The following is an 18,354-nucleotide window of genomic DNA, read 5'->3' on the forward strand; positions in this document are numbered from 1 at the left end:
GCCTAAACGGAGAATATTTTCTAGAACTAGAATATTTTTTAGAACTATACGGCCGACCATATTCAGGGGACACGCCTATTCAGGGGACAGATCTGCCTTAAGGCCCATTTATAAAACAAAAGAAATATAACAACTTTTCATTCTAGAACTATAAAATAACCATCTATGCTTCCTTTGATGAAAATGATATTTTCACACATGCATCAAAAGCATGCTTAGTCCTAGTGTAAATGGGCCTTTAGGATTTCTTACGGTATTAGGCTACATACGGTAAAATATACGTGTTTCTTTTTGTTGCTATAATGGGCCTATGTATAACTCAATAAAGCATTTTTTTTATTCAGCTATTTTGTCAGCACATTGAACTACTATTCTCTCATTTGAAAGAACGAGGAATTCATCTCTCGATTCCCCTCCTCGGCTTACATTCAACATTTATATCCTAATCTAACAGATCGTTATCGGATCATTTCGGGTATTTAGTCAATCCCGAGGTAGCTCAACTAGTCTATTATTTACTTCATTAAATAGAATCCAATCTTAGACAAATCTAAAAAATACCATCAATGTACAACAACCTGAAATAAGTTTGATAATGTTGTGTATAAGTAGGGATTCGTGGTAATTCAAATCGCCGAATAAGTACATAGTTATTTTAGAAATAAGTTAAAAAGTGGCCATAAACCATCACGTTGTGTAGTTAATTTCATCACACAAACACTTAGCTTAAATATTCGTTTTTCTCTCGCTCTAACTAACTGCCGAAATGCTAGGCCTAAGTGGTGTCAGCTTTAGCAAAGAATTATCCATTTATCCGACGTTAAACCATCAGACAGAATAAACGAAATTGCGCGACTCATATGATTTAGCATGGCATTACAGGGTATTTGAGTTTTAATTGAATTTGTAATTACCGTTCATCCACATACATCGCTTCAATAATGAGAAATTAAGCTTGTACACTGCCGACAGCTGCTATTGGCTTGCCAACTATATCATAAAAAACATTAAAACCTCAATAATAAACATTTACTGATCAGGTACCCCTGTGCAGATTTCAGCGTTAGTTCATTTAAAGTCGCTAATCTCTCTGGTCCTAATTACGTCACTGCGCACGAGCGTTCCTAACCGATCGTTATGATATCGATGAGATTGGATTCTTCTTCGCAGATTTGAATCATGTTCGATGAGATTCGATTCTTCTTCGCAGACCTAGAATAAGCTAACAATAAACCAGTCAACGTAGCACATAAAGTGACTGGCAATCCTAATATTCCATGACAGTGATACGTGTATAATATACGTTGTTCTTTAAGCGTCCCGTTGATAGATTGTCAGTATTTTAAGCTCATTAATTATGAACAAGCATCAAAATAGCAAATGCTATTATTGAACATCAATTAGAGCCATATTTGTAATGAAATTGCTGCTGTATTTTAAAATGCATTTATCAATATCAGCATCACCACTCATATTTACTTTTTCATTTAAAAAATATCACCAACAAATATATATCTATATATATATGAGGAGTTCAACAACATACTGCGCTTTTGTTGCTAAAGGGATTTCTACACCATCTAGGTTTGTTTACTCAAGACAGAGCAGATGTAAGCAGATGTGTTTTTTTATTACAGTAAAATATAAACCTTAATAATCCTATAAATTATATAAATAAAGTTCAGTTCGGAAACAGGTGGGGCAATGTATCAATTATTTTCATTGGAAACCTGTTATAACATTGTATTTATTTGTTTTACATGTACCTAAATCGACGGATTCATTATTTAAATGACATTACTTAACTATGGTTTTACGTTTAATTTGCTTTGTTTTCATTGACTAGTGTTATTTAAAGAGATCCGATTTAATTACCGATGACCTATGTTTGTCATTAACTTCTCTCTCTACTGCCGAATTGTTTTCTTATCGACAAGTACCGGTTACCGCGATCTCCAAGCATCTTTAAATCCTTCCGAGTCCATTTATGATATTCGTGTTTTGAATTGATTTGCAATGGATAAAACAAAAACTGATTTTACATAAACACAAAATGCAACAACTATTCTTTATTGAATTTAAAGTAGCAAAATGTTTCTACATCATATTGGATATAATTATATTAAATAAATATATTTATCCAAAGGCAAATTAATGAAAAAATGACAATACTGTTACTGGGTATCAGTGGCTGGACCTCAATGGAGATACAAAAAAGCAAAAAGTAAAACCGTCATAAAGAAAACACTAGCCCTTCATCAGTGCATGACAATGACAATGACAGCTTCTTTTATTTTCTTTGTAAATAAAGTAGATAAATAAACGACAAAATTAACATTTATAATTACAAAATTGATTTAAACAAAGAAAAGGGGAAAATTCTTGAAGCAGATGCTTAAAAAAGAAAAAAGGTATACCTCCATGATCAGTGCAAGTGAGAGTACTTAGACAAAATATTAAATATGTTTATAAATTAAAACCAAAATATCAAATACATACCACTACGTAATAGAATAAATAGAACAATTTTGTCATAGAACTGAACAATTTTGACCAATTTCAGCTGTATTTTCGTCCAAAATGTTGCATTTGTCTTGGAGACTTTTAGTGGATATACGTTCAATAATGATTATATGTGTTATTATTCGTAATTTTCAAACACAATGTCCGAACAATAACAAAAATCAGGCTTTGTTATTTTGTTTTATTAAATAAATACAACATTGTTATTTTTCTTATCTGAATTCATGAGTAATGGATAAAATGATGTTTATAATATCTATATACTTCATGAGGGCCTTGTAGGCATATGTAGTAAAAAATGTAATACAATTAGGGCAACCCTAAAACTCATCCCGCAATTCAATTTAAAGTATGTAATAACATATATATTTAAAAGAATTAATTTTAAAACCAACAGATAATCTATCTCATGCAATCGCAACATGAAGCACTGTCGGAGTTGCAGTAATAACATGATTGTTTTTGACAGAAATCAGTTTTCTCAATATTTTAATTCAAACGTCAAACTGTGCCAACTTCCAAAAGTGGTATGGTAGAGATTGGAAAATAATTCACTGTTAAAAATTTAATTTCAGAATTAAATGAAATAGAATTATGTTATATCTGTTGTCTAGCCCCATCATATCATCATGGGCCTACCCTTGTCTTATAAACAACTTCCCAGCCCGTAGGATATTTACAGAGGGGTTCATTTTTACACAAAAGGAACACAATCGTCATGAGGCTATAAGTAGGCCGGACCATGGAGAAATAATTCTCCACAGTCTAATAATTTATCATCACTTCAACCGCTTTTCTCTAGAAAATGGCACTTTGGGAAGCCTTGGGTGTTTTGTTCGAATCCTCGAACTAAATCCCTGGTCTTGCCTAATTTCTAACAATTACGAACCTGATATTTTTCAAGTAGGCCTATGGTGAATATTGACTGGAGGCCAAATGGTGCGAAAACGGTCGTATCTTTAATTAGTTCTATTTTATGACCATTTATATTACAATGTTAATAGCGAGCATGGTTATTACCTCCAATTTGCATTAAAACCTAAAATAAATACGCACACACAATGTAATGAGACATGAGGCCTATTGATTGTATGCATTAATTTTTAAATATGTAATTTTAGTCGTTAAATTGCCTTATAGTTTCGTATGTTATGACTCCTCATGGTCAATGTTACTGGTCGCCAACGCCGAATAGTAACACATGCTGTTTAAAAAATGTAAATATTTACACCATTTTGTAAAGGAATGGAAAATTACATAATTAAACACATCTTATGAAAGACGAAAAAAATAAATTACAAACACTTTAATATGACGGAAGTTGGTAACAACTGTTTATTTTTCTGAATTCATAATGCTGTGTCAATTTATTTAATTTCACTAAGTAATCTATGTTTTAATAGGCCTACAGCTATTCGATACAACAACATACTCTGTTATAAAACAAAAACGCGGTCTATACATTGAGGATTATCATACTAATAAATACAACAGCAGTATTCTTTCTTTTCAAAGCGGTAATTGATTTGGCTCATATTTTTAGTAGACGGATATTGCTATTTAAAGGGAAATAATAAACAGAAGATAATGTTTTGTCTTTTAAATTACTTCTCTTTTAACATATTTATTAAAAACCTCAAAGTCCGCCGACTAATATTATTCAATCGTAAAACGCCTTAACATTTGGCGATACACGCATGCGTAAAAGTAATAGCCAATGAGGTTGTTAGTTGCAAAAGTGCCGAGACCTTCTTGTCAAGACGAAACTTTTAGTAGGCAATGTGTGTGGTACAATCAATCAGTTATATGTTTGCAAAATTCATTTATAATTCTTTTTTTAAATTTAATTAAATAATACATATTTAATAATTAGATAATTGTTATGTGTACATTCTCATGGTTGAGATAGTTATATAAGTTGTTTGAATGTAACGGTTACCAATTCTTTTAAAAGGCCTAATTGGTGCAATAAGCTTTCAAAAAATGTTTTCTTGTGGCATCTAAGATATCAATTCTGTCCACACTACTTGTTCTGTTCTCTCGTGAAAAATGCCAGAGATGGCCTGTCTTTCTTTTTAATCGTTTGGACACCATTGGAGATAACGTTTAACCTTTAACCTTTACACTTTGAGCTTTCTGTGGTATTTTAAACCTTATTTCATTGTATTCGTTTTATAAATTTTCCCTTCTAATTTATTTTATGTGTATATGATTCCAAAATCAAACAATTAATCGTCGATGTTCAGGCACAAATTTTATGTTTTCGATTTGTATATACAAAACCGGTAACACGAATCTTTTTAATTAATAATATATCGTTACATATTCATTCTAATTTTTTATCTTCAGAACCCCCAAAAGAACAGTAAATCAGTTTCATGTGCCTCAAATGAATTACTTTTTAAAGAATTTGTTTTGAGTAATTGGTGGGTTAGATAACAGCACTACAAAGTGACCGAATCTGCTGTACCCATTTACTATTAAAGTACCCTATTGTACTAATACTTGTGTTGTCAATTGGGGATCAACTAGTTACTAATTGGTTGAATTGTCAGCGCTATTCACCGAGACTACCGAAAAGACTCGAATTAATTGCTGCAATGTGCGGGACAAATGCGTTTCGGCCCGGCTGAAGAGTATTGTTCTAATCGGCTTTACCAATTATCAAGTTAGAGCCTATGAGAATTGTTGCTCACTTACATGCCATCACCGCGGCATCGTTTTTGATACCGATAGGGACAATCCGATTTTTTAGGATTTAATTTTGCATTTAAACTGGTTTTGATTATTATTTAAAGACTTTGTGTTTGTTGTACCTTCTATTTATAATGAATACTTTGTGGAAGCAATTTGGCGATGTTTTTTTAGTCTTACACAGCTTTGTTCAGAAGTTGGGGATTGTTTTGTTTAAACGGTTTTAAAAAAAGCAAGTAAAATATACTTTGATTGGTCAGATATTTGCTCTACTTTCTGAGAATACGAAAGTTCTCCAGATCACTAGCCTGATCAATAGCAAACTATTCTTAAATCCGTCTTTTTTGTGTGAATGATTGTAAATTATATTAGGCCTACAATAATTTAATCAATTTGTCCTAAATGTGACGTGGTAAGTATGCGTAGGCCTACTAACTCGGTGTTTTCAAATGAGCGCGTTAAGTTGTCTATTCGCGGCGGCGCGCAGTTTAACGCAAAGCTTACTATTTAAACAGTAACTTATATACAGTTGATGGTTATGTTGAATAATTGTGCACCGTATCGCAAATAAGGCATGCGCGTATAACGCAAAACTTAAGTTTATTACAGATGGCGCTATAACAAATAAAAAAGCTTATCAAATTAAGTATGCTTAAATTTAGTAACAAACGTATTTGGTTACTATACCACTATCATCTGCTTTTAGATATTTCTGCTCCCCGTTGAGGAATTAGCCAATTGGAAACAACAATTTCATAACAAGAAAAGAATTTAAAAACGATTTCAACCTCGTTACTTAGTCCTGCCATGTTCATAGCCCGACACTTCTCTTGCAATTCAACCGGCACATTCCAACCCAACGGGCAGTCCTAACTTCCAGGCCCTAAGATACAGTACTGTTGATGCTACAATCCGCTACAGTCACACTGTTACAATTATAGAGGCGCACGGTCTCGTTGTGGGGACCAAATCCTGCTGAGAGGCTAATGGCATGAGAAATTAGACCCGTCGAGAAGGCTTGTTCGGTGATCTTTCAACTCATCGCCAAACAGCTCTGACGGCTTGGATCTCCAGCGAAGTTCCAATGGTGAAATACTGATTCTAGCGGAGAAATGGCTGTAAAATATGCCGTGTTATGAACGAGGACAAGACACTGTTTCGTTTATAACTGTTTTGGCTTGCATACGAATTAATTGCACTGCAGGCAACCACTTTTGGCTAGTTCATGCCAATTGAGAAGTTGATCTATAGTTCTGTTATAATACATTTTAGCTATGAGTGTTTTCTTCATAGCCTGATTAAACACTGATACAAATCAATTTCCAACTGGGTACTTGGGTCAGTATAGATTTCATGCTCTTGCTGCGAAACGTGATCATCCATAAATTGCCAATAAAGAACTACAAATACCACAAACAACCAGCTTTAATAAATACAATGCTGTAACAATACATTAACATTTTTTAGATACGATTGATTAATGTTTAATACACAAAAATATAATATTACTTTAATGACAGATTTAAGAATGTTCGTTATATTAATAACTTGGAATTTGATCTGATCTGATCAATCGTTGGACATTGCAAACCGAAACACTGAATTAAGAAATCAAATTATAAGAAATGGAAACAACTCTAAAAAACAACATCTTTCAAGTACCAAATTGAGGTATCTTCTCCAGAAAATAAGAGAAGATCAACTATTTTAAAGTACAAACAATATAAGACATTATGATGATAAGTTAAGTGTATTAAATTCAATTCAAAGTACGATTTATGTTTCGTATCTCAGTAAAAAAACAGATTAACCAAATTGAGAGGGCGAAATCCCAAAAAGAGAAAGCTTGAGATGATGTTTGCCCAAAAACAGAAACATTGTACAAAAATGTACACTAAAGCACAGTAGAACAAAAAAGACGAGGAGAACAGACGAGAACGAACGAAAAACAAAAACACACAGCAAAAAAAAATGCAACAGGCTCAGAGATCCATGCTCATAGGTCATTGAAAGAGAAGAAACATTCCGTCCGCTACTGAATTAGGGTCTAAAAAAACTATAATAGCCAAACAAATGTCTTACTTGTAAAAAGGTATCTGTTCAACTTGAAAATATATAGGTCTAATTTACAAGAATAGACGTTTTTGTTTTTGCAACTATTAAAATTCTAGATTATACAAGTTATCTATTCTATAGGGAGGAGTAAAAGCCGATAGGCCTAGTAACAGACGGAATGTAAATCATACGATCTTGATCGCCAACTCATCAACTTCAAATTAAAATATTCATTTTAAATTATCTGCTAATTGTCAACAAGAAGCAATTAAATGTTAATGCTTTGAGAAATAAGCGCCATAACATTAATTATACAATAGTCGACCGTATCATGCAACATTAATATGACACTATCAAACAATCTACCACTCATAATTCAACTGATATCTAATCGTTGTCAGTTGAATTCACGGAGCCAAACTTCATCTAAATCGATTAGGGAATAACATTTTAGTGGTCCCATGTTACCGCCTATGTATTGTTTGTACGCACCGAGAAGCGTAGCAAAACGTCGGGAAAATGCGAGTTGAAATTGGTATAGTTTTGTTCTTGTCTTTGTTAGCAATCGTAATCGCAACTTCAAAAGACGAACGTGTATTGTACAGTATGCTAACAACCTAATTTAACATCAATTATCGAATCAGTCTTGCGTATGCCCACGAGACCGTCGGTTATCAGAGATGTAGAAGTAATTGAAGTGGAGTCGGCTAGTTCTAGAACGAAATAGTATTTTACTCAAATCATCATAACTCTATGATAAACGTCACTTATTGTGGATTCAATTTAAAAGACATTTTTGTTTTGTGCAGTTACATCGCTATGTTATCTTCCGTTATATCTTTATGTACTTAAAACATGTTGGTGGCGCTCTATAGGTTTCTAAACGGTACTCCTCTATTTCAAAATATCAATTAAAAAACAATGGTTATTATACTCCTCCTTGGTTAGTAAGACATCATAATCTGCAGTGCCCTAACATCAATCGAGGAATAGTAGTTATTATACGATATTGTATTCATCTATCTCATGGTACATTCTCGTTGTTACAAAATCAGGAATAGACCTACTCATAATATGCGCCAATGACAACTTCTAATTACGAACGCGCGCGTACAAACATTGATAATTGGGACTAATGCCACACGCACATCGTGATGTCACTATAGCCGTAAATTAATTTTAATGAATCTGAACGAATTAACGATTGCAAACTATCTAGAATACCGTAATTATTGAGTGGCGTATTAATTTCATATTTCTATTATACTGGTAATAGTATAGCCGAATGATAATATGCTAAATGAAGTATATCATACTTAAATTTATTATGATTTATCTAGCATACGGTTTCATAAACTGTTAATGCCAGTTAATGGTGGATTAACGTTTTGCTTAAAGTGATATTATCTCGAGTGCCTCGTAACCCAGTGGGCAAAGGTATAGCTTTTCACAAACCAATCAAAATGATATCAATCAGAATGATTACGTTTACCGAAAGGATTATACAGCATTTCTACCAATTGTATTAATAATTAATTATCAAAATCAATGACGTCATCGTCATACTTTTAATAATCTGTTATCAAGACACACGCTGATTACTAACTGCATTATGGGAGTATGTTTCCATACGTTTTTGATCCCAAAAAATGACTGGGGTAATAAATGTTCAGCGCTTAGAGGTTTCACAACATTTATAGGCGCTATATAAATCCAGGATATTATTATCATTATAATCATGATCAAGGTCATGATCAAGATCACAAAATTATCTCTGTTGACGTCATTATCGAACTGGATGTTTCGATGTGACGTCATTATTTATGGGAATACACAAATAATAATTTGTTTAGCAAAAAACGCAATGATTATCCGGCTCCTGGCTGGGTATTTAAATTGAGTTTACTTTTTGCCAATTTGTAGGCTATACATTGTTATTTTGAAAACGTATTGTAAGTACAAACAAATAAAGTTAGGCCTATGTGTCAGATACGGTACGATGCATTTCGAAGCCATATTATTGCGCCTCAAGAATGTGCCCTAGGAGTGCGATGGGCCGTGTGTTAAGACCAGCAGCTGATTCTCAGTACTGTGTCTATTTACCGAAGTATTATAGGAATATTTGGTAATGTTTCACATGTATTTAGTAGTAACCTAACCTTTAACCTAACTTTACACGATACAGGCATCACATGTGATATAAATGAGATGCTGTATTACAAATATTCCCAAGAAACTCGGAAATAGATAGTACTTTATGTGGAAATACACCAATGAGAATCGTTGGTTTCACGTCCATTCTTATAGTTGCGTTGTTGTTTCCAATTATAGCAGTATGTCTCTTGTACTTTTACAACCAACAAAAATAAACCAAACTCTAATTTGTTTCTTCAGTTATTAATTGGCCTTAATCGTTTTCAAATTACGTTGCCTTTTGTATTACTTATTATTCCACTTCATCAGCGATATTACTCTAAACTATCTGTTCATCTTTATGTCTATTTAATGGTATCTTTATATAGATCACAAATGGTCAAATTTAATTTAAAACCTTCATTATTCTGTTACCAATATACGTAATTAGTTTGTAATGCATCGGTTAGTATCTTCCAATTATTCATCATTGTACACAATGACTTATTGATGTTTAAAATATTGTATCGTTTTTTTATAATCATCTTTATGTCCAATCATTTTTAAAGTGCGTCGCCAATTAAATAGCAATAAAACTGTAATATAGTTTTGCTCCAAATATAATAAAGTCAATTTCCTTAAAAAATGATCTATAACTTATCAACAAGCTAATGGCAAAATATAGAGGCTTAACTGGTTGTCCCAACAGGCTGAAATGCATTTTGTTCGAACAATATACATTATACCCAAGCATATCAGGCAAAATTCAGAGAAACATCGTACGGAAAAATCAACAATTTTGGGAGCTACCCTTAATTATACTTCAAATGGAAAAAATTAGGGCGCTAATGCTCTTGGCAATGAGGTATGTGACCATTGAAATTGGGATAGAAGCGTTTTCGGGTTAGAATTGTGCCTAAAAGACAATTTTCACAAATGTATCCTTGTAGCATTATTGATAGAATTGTTTATACTGTATGAGTCACCGCATCCATAATTATACTTAACATAAAACTTTAATATCTAAGGTTACATTGATGATGATAATAATGATGATGATGATGATGCTGATATTGATGATGATGATGATGATTTCGACGATGATTGATGATGATGATGATGTCGACGATGATATTGATGATGATGATGATGATGATGTCGACGATGATATTGATGATCATGGTGGTGATGATGTCGACGATGATATTGATGATGATGATGATGATGATGATGGTGATGATGTCGACGATGATATTGATGATGATGATGATGATGGTGATGTCGACGATGATATTGATGATGGTGATGATGTCGACGATGATATTGATGATGATGATTGTGATGATGTCGACGATGATATTGATGATGATGATGATGATGATGTCGACGATGATATTGATGATGATGATTGTGATGATGTCGACGATGATATTGATAATGATGATTGTGATGATGTCGACGATGATATTGATGATGATGATGATGTCGACGATAATATTGATGATGATGATTGTGATGATGTCGACGATGATATTGATGATGATGATGATGATGTCGACGATGATATTGATGATGATAATTGTGATGATGTCGACGATGATATTGATGATGATGTCGACGATGATATTGATGATAATGTCGACGATGATATTGATGATGATGATTGTGATGATGTCGACGATGATATTGATGATGATGATGATGTCGACGATGATATTGATGATGATGATTGTGATGATGTCGACGATGATATTGATGATGATGATGTCGACGATGATATTGATGATGATGTCGACGATGATATTGATGATGATGATGTCGACGATGATATTGATGATGATGATGATGTCGACGATAATATTGATGATGATGATTGTGATGATGTCGAGATGATGATGTCGACGATGATATTGATGATGATGATTGTGATGATGTCGACGATGATATTGATGATAATGATGATGATGTCGACGACGATATTGATGATGATGATGATGATGATGTCGACGATGATATTGATGATGATGATTGTGATGATGTCGACGATGATATTGATTATGATGATTGTGATGATGTCGACGATGTCGACGACGATGATGATGCTCATGAGATAATGATGATACGATGATAATACAATGATGATGTCGACGATGATGATGATGATGACGACGATGACGACGATGATGTTGATGATGATGATGTCAACGATGATGTTGATGATGATGATGTCGACGATAATGTTGATGATGATGTCGACGATAATGTTGATGATGATGATGATGATGATGATAATGATGATGATGATGATGATAATCATGATACGATGATGATACGATGATGATGTCGACGATGATGTCGATAATGATGTTGTCGATAATGATGATGTCGATGATGGATGATGATGATATTGATGATGGTGATAATGATGGGTGATAATGATGGATGATAATGATGATGATCATGATGATATTGATAATGGTATTGATGATGATGATGATTATGATAGTGTCGACGATGAAATTGATGATGATATTAATGACAGTTAACGATAGTGTTGTTAAGGAGAAGATAAGGATCAACAAGATTTTAAAATAATTGAGAATAGTTAATGAAAACTGCTCAGCAATACTACTTATTATACCATAAGTCGATTTAATAATATACGGGTATACTGCCATTTGTCTTACAAAATCATTCACTTAACACAAATACTGTTTTCATGTTTCTCCGATTACTTACGACGTGAAACCAAATTGATGCATGCAATTAATCTATATAGACATCAGTTTTGTAGGTAATTGCCTTTAAAATTAAATAAATAAAACATTATCGGATATATACAGTGCATCATTAAAATTCATTAATCGGGCGAAGATGAGAATTTGATAAAACCGTTGATTAATTTTGAGCGATATTAAATAATCTAAATGCATGGTTCTTAACTTTTTGCTATAATGGATTATAACGCTTATTAATAATTGATAATGAATAAATTGTGATGGCGCTCGTCAGGTCACTGGTCGAATCTGCCCAGAGACACGCGTGTTGTTGTATAATGTTGTAAATTGGGCACAAAAGGCAATATCAACTGGCAAACTTAGGCGGCCAAGGAAAAAACATTTGTTATTTTCGAAAGAGAAGAGTCGGGTATTAATCATTCATTAGTCGCATGCAAACTCGACTCTACAGCTCACTATGTCGGTCGGTTGGTCGGTCGGTAAACACTAACTGAAATTTAAGCACGCGACTGCAGCCATGTATATGGCCTTGTTATAACAACATCAGACTCTTGACTATATAAATAAATGTATCAGACAATCAAATAAGAGCAAGTCAGACATTAAATCTAATCTACAAACGTAGATGTACATCTAAATGGAAAAATTGAAATTGTAAGGATCAAATTCTAATTGATAAGCGAATGTTTAATTTGTTCATAGATCGACAACGTAATTATTTGAGTATTGTTACAGAGTCTTTTTTTGTTAACTTAACTGAGATTAAAAGCTATAATAAGCTATATTATAAATTAATTATTAATCTTGTAAGTAGAATAAGTGTTTGGCTGAAGCATCTTCTAAAAATAATAAGTATTTCTCAACAAACAAATGACTCCAATTAATTAATCAGTCGCTATGATCTACACTTTTAATTAGAATATTTGTCAATCAAAAACACATAAATACTACATCAAATGGTATTATAACAATCGAATCAAATTGTTATTAACATCTAGAAAGCACATGCATATACAAACAACAGGCCGATCCCGAGGACTCTAACCAGTCGCGTCGCGCACTGTTGACCAGGCGCCAACCACACGCCAACCACACAACAAGGAACACGTATGGAATGAAAAAATAAACCATACTTGATAAAAATCTAATATAATTACTTAAAATTAATTGCAATTAAGAAATGAATGCATGCGTTATCTTAAAGATGAATAGTCCGCTAACGTATTATTTTAATTGCTCAGAGGCGTCCCATACGGATGACCGGTAACATCAAGCATTCACCTCGAGCGTTTTGAAGTATCGTAATTCCAGCCCATTTCCGTCACTTTGGTAAATTGTATTAAAATCTTATCAAACTATAGGCTAATTAATGTTACAACAATGATTTTATAAGCCGTTAACATTAACCGTTTTATTGATAGGCCAGATCTCAGTACTACGCGTAAATTGGTGGTATGCACTCTTGACGTCACAACGGCGGTGAATTTGGATTGATACTTCTGCAGGTGTATGGGGAGGTAATCCATAGATAGTTGTTGTAATCAGTTGAAGATGGTGAGGTTTGATTTAGCCTACCAATTATACTATCTGTAAGCCTAAAAAATACAAAAAAAACGCCTACCGTATTGTATTAAGGAATCTAATCAGTTTTAGGCCTATGAAATTTCTTCCAACGACGTCGTTTAGGTCTACAAACCAAAATATGGCCTATGGTCAGTCACCTGTGTTCGTGACGTAATTTACGTAACAAAGTGGTCTAGTTCGAACAACGCCCTCAATGATTTGAATATCATTATTGTTCCATGTAGGTAAACATTTTTATGTCACCTTTATTTCATCTCACCCTCCCCTTATTCCATTTCTCCACCCTCAACTTTGATTATATCAGTAGCAGACGAGAACATAAACAATATTTGACCATGAAACTTAATGATGTAATGATTGTAGATTTAATAATTCTCCTTAGAGATTTTTTTGTTAAAGAACACAAAGTTTACATTTTACAGCGTGAAAAGAAAATCCTCTTAATACATCTCTAAATTATCGCTTTGCCTTCTTCATCTAAGAACTAGAAATATTACTTAGAATAATCACACAAATTTGTGTCTACATCAAAGTAATCAACTCAAGCAAATACCAATCAGTATTGGCGCGAAATAATTATCATTAAACCGTGAACAATAAAGGCAAGTTTACCGCCAAACCTTGGGTATTTTATTAACCCATATAATGCCGACTATAATCTCGCACGCATGATTTAAAAGCACCACTTTGCTAGAGGACACTACGCGCCACTTTTCGTTATTAATTTGAGCAGGCGATATTATGACGGAAAAAGCGTGAATGGCAGAAAACACAACGAATTATTTCCTCATCCACCTGTTTACTAATTCGTTAAGCAGTATTATTAATTTCAATTACTGCAATTTTTTTTTCTCATATTCAAATGTGCTGATGACAAAACCTTCACAAAAATTGGTTTCTATGGTTGTGCGCATTTCGTGCGAAAGTACGCAACAGCCGTATACATTAACCAGATGAAGCAAAACGCGTTAAAGGCGAATTTACACAGACGAGAGGTAACGGTAAGCGGAAAACCACGTAGCTTGTGTCCCACGTAGAATCTGTATCTATCCTCAGCGGAAACCACCCGTCCGCTCCGTGTTGTGTGTAAATGGCCATAAGTAACACATAGATTCTATATTTTTATTACCGTTACCGCTTGTCTGTTTCTAAATTGGTCTTCAATCTATATACGTTTCACTCCACCCGACCCACCAATCCTAAATTTGCACAACAATAATGAAGATCAACATCACGATTACGTACCAACTAAAATCTATTCCCCACTGCATCCTGTGTTGGTGACAAAGTAAATTATTTCACCATTAATTATCATCTCATCATCACTTGGATTATACATCAATATCCACTAATTGTTTCAACTGTGATAAGCTCCTTATCCAAAAGAAATTCTAACTCGTTTGAAAATTACAAATTATTTCTTAATTAACATTCATTAAACCTAAGTGTAAGTGTATGATCATGATAATGGCTATTCAGTGTTCTTCTTTACAGGACACGAAAGAGCACCGATTCCACGTTCCAATAAATCTGGAGGATATTGCGTTAAAAATGTTGATCTCTGTCTACACTATCAAACAAGTGATGTGCCTAATAGGGAAGTGATATGCTTAAATATAGTAGTGACATCATCATGTCCATATTATATGGGCACATCACATTTTGTTGTCACATAAAGTTTGATAGTGTAGACAGAGCTTTATGCACGGAAGCTGAGAAACTCAAATGGGGATATGGAAACTTGGTATTTAGCATCATAACGCCCCCCCCCCCCCCCCCATCCTAAACTGCTGAAAATAATAAGAAAAAAAAGAATTTAAGTTTATTGAATTGAAGTGCACTTTGAATGGAGATTCAAATTAATTTGAGATGGTGTTATAAGGGTGAGTACGGAAACACCACTGATATGGTAGATGTCTGGGTTCAAGTTTTGTCTTAATATTAGGAAAAAGATAAATATTTTTGCACATATGGCGTTTCATAAGTATGCTACATGAGCTTGGATTTTCAGACAAAAATCAAAATTTTAAAAAATAAATAAAAAAGATAATGAATACAGACTTGGGGCAAGTCTGATATCATAGGTACCGTACATACAAGGAGAGTAAGATTACTGGTACTATAAGAACTTAGATCAGGAAGTACAGGCAACTAAGATTTTTCTCTACTCTTTAAAGGTCCATCAAACGTTCGGTGACAAAAAATATAATGTGCCCATATATGGGCGTGATGACATCATACAACTACCATAGTTTGATAGTGTAGACAGAGCTTAAGACAAAGAGATCAGATCATCTGTGTATCTACGCTCAATGTACAATACATACACATGCCTTCGATTCCGCCGGAAAATTTATCAGTCAGTGTTTTCATTTTCTAAATTAGTTATAGCTACTAACGTTCCTTTAGGCGAGTTGAAATGTGTTATCAAATGGGCGTTGAATCTTTTAATCTTAAGAAATTAAGAAAGATGAAAGAGCTGTGTGCTTATTAAAAACCAATCAAAGAATATGAGGTTAATACATCAGTAGTCGTAGATTTATCAAACGTCATAACATGTCTAAGAATAATAATTTATTATTGATACGCGAATGACATAATATTAAGGTATCAGTGTCATGCTAATTGATGTTTTATATCACACTACATTTGTATAGTGTGTCTTGGTCTATATTATTGTTAAACTTTATATCAGATTTCTCCATACAGCAGTATATATAAAAATATAAAAAGTAGCAAAACATTCAAACCATATAGATATAAAAATGTCATAACAAAATAATGGGCAGCACGAAAAAACAAACTAAAACGCAAGGTCATTAAGGTTACTTAAATACAAGATCCGTTGTCCCCCAACATATGAAAAATAAAGATGAAAAAAAACAGATTTTTTTTAGGACAATAGGCCTAAACTATATTTATTTTATTTATTTATTCTGTTGATCAAGTGGATCGATTTTCTTATCGTAGAAAATCTAGTCTTATATATACAAAAATGGTTTGTGAACATAAAATCTGTACTTTTTTTTACTAAAAGTACTTTTTATCTGAATAGATTTCCATTATTTTTGGACGTTTGGAATGCATTTTTAAGATTTTTTAATCAGGGGAGAAAACCATATACAGCAACCGTAGTCATGATGACATTGAATAAGTAAGGAGGCAAGTAATTTTAGAGATTGTGGCGTTGGATATTTTCTATTTCTGAAGAAAATTTAAGTCTTCCATAGAACCTACATATGAGTTTTATATCAGTGGTTTTGTCACTTTGGTGTTGATCGAGATCAAGACCAAAATATCTTAAGGATGTTTTGGGATTAATTTTTTAAAAATTATTTATTACAACCTCTGTACTGTTTGAAAATTGTATCAATATATTTGAAAAAAAAAAAACAAATAACAACAAACTGTTTCAATACTTTGTTCAATATGTTATTTAAAAATCAAAGTAATATAATTAGATGCATGAATTCATTAGTTATTTAAAAATTACAAAATAGCACACCGGCTTATTTAAATTAGCGTAATATTAATGGCTACTACAATGTTATATAAGGTTTTATTTGTATACACTACAATAATTAAAATAAATGTTATTAAAATAACTGTTATAAAGGTAGGTATGACTGCGTAGGAGGTGCAACCATCAACAAATTGTCTCTATTGGTGTACGTTGGCAGTGAAGTCGGTAGCGATTGGTGGTACGGGTATTTAGAACACACTGGGTAACCCATATAACTGGTATCGTACGTCGGTGTATCAGTCACCGAATTCGGTGGTAGTGGAGAGTACTTGGTAAATTCGCTGTTGAAGAGGTTCTGCGATGACGACATTGAATGTCCAAGCATAGAATTGTTCATACTGTAGTAACCATTGGTGAATGTTTGGCTGTACATCGCTTGCGGTAAACAGCTCGATGTTGTTGTCTGTAAGGAGGTCGACATCTGGAGATGAGATGCCGGTGCGGAATGTACTTGTACTGGTACGTTTGGGATGCCGCCGAGGTTTGGATGTACTGCTGGTAGGTTTGACATGGCGAGCATTGTTGAGGTGTGTGGTTGAGGTAAACAATCTTGAGGCATTGTTGGTATAAGTCCTGGTACTGTGCAGTGATTTACTCTTTTCCATTTCATTCGACGATTCTGGAACCAGGTTTTTATCTGAAAATAATAAATGATGTAAAAACGTTAATCACATTGTTAAACATACATTATTGTAAAGGTTATATGAGAGAATCATCATGAAAGAAACCCAGTTAATAAATCTGTTAATGTCTTTCTAGAACAGGAAAATAGAAAGCATATAAAATAATAATTTAGTTGCCAATTTGATGACGAGACAGTTTGGAATGATGTACACCAAGTTAATAATACAGTATCTTTACAGCTATAAGCTACGGCTAAGCGAGAACAAATAATAATTTGGTTGTCAATTTGATGAAAAAGTAGAGAATGTTTGGAATAGTTTATCTAGGCCAATTAACACGAAACAAAAGTAAAGTAATAAGATCTTACCTTAGTGTGTGATAAACCAATTTCAGCAGCAAGTTTCATGCGTTCATCGGTTGTCAGGTATTTCTTCTTGGCAAACGTAGCTTGGAGATCACGCAGTTGGTTGTTGGTGAAGA

The 18,354-nt window shown here is 33.4% G+C and overlaps 1 long non-coding RNA gene across 1 annotated transcript in view; it reads right to left on the bottom strand.

Moving 5' to 3' along the window:
- LOC140046432 (uncharacterized) overlaps positions 1–13,904 on the bottom strand; it is a 64,952-nt gene extending 51,048 nt beyond the window's left edge. Inside the window, exon 1 of the long non-coding RNA XR_011844784.1 lies at positions 13,765–13,904. This is a non-coding gene — a long non-coding RNA (uncharacterized lncRNA). The remainder of the gene's footprint in view (positions 1–13,764) is intronic.
- Positions 13,905–18,354: the final 4,450 nt, after the last annotated feature.

This window comes from Antedon mediterranea, chromosome 4, assembly GCF_964355755.1.
Source record: "Antedon mediterranea chromosome 4, ecAntMedi1.1, whole genome shotgun sequence".
Taxonomy (NCBI): Eukaryota; Metazoa; Echinodermata; class Crinoidea; order Comatulida; family Antedonidae; genus Antedon; species Antedon mediterranea.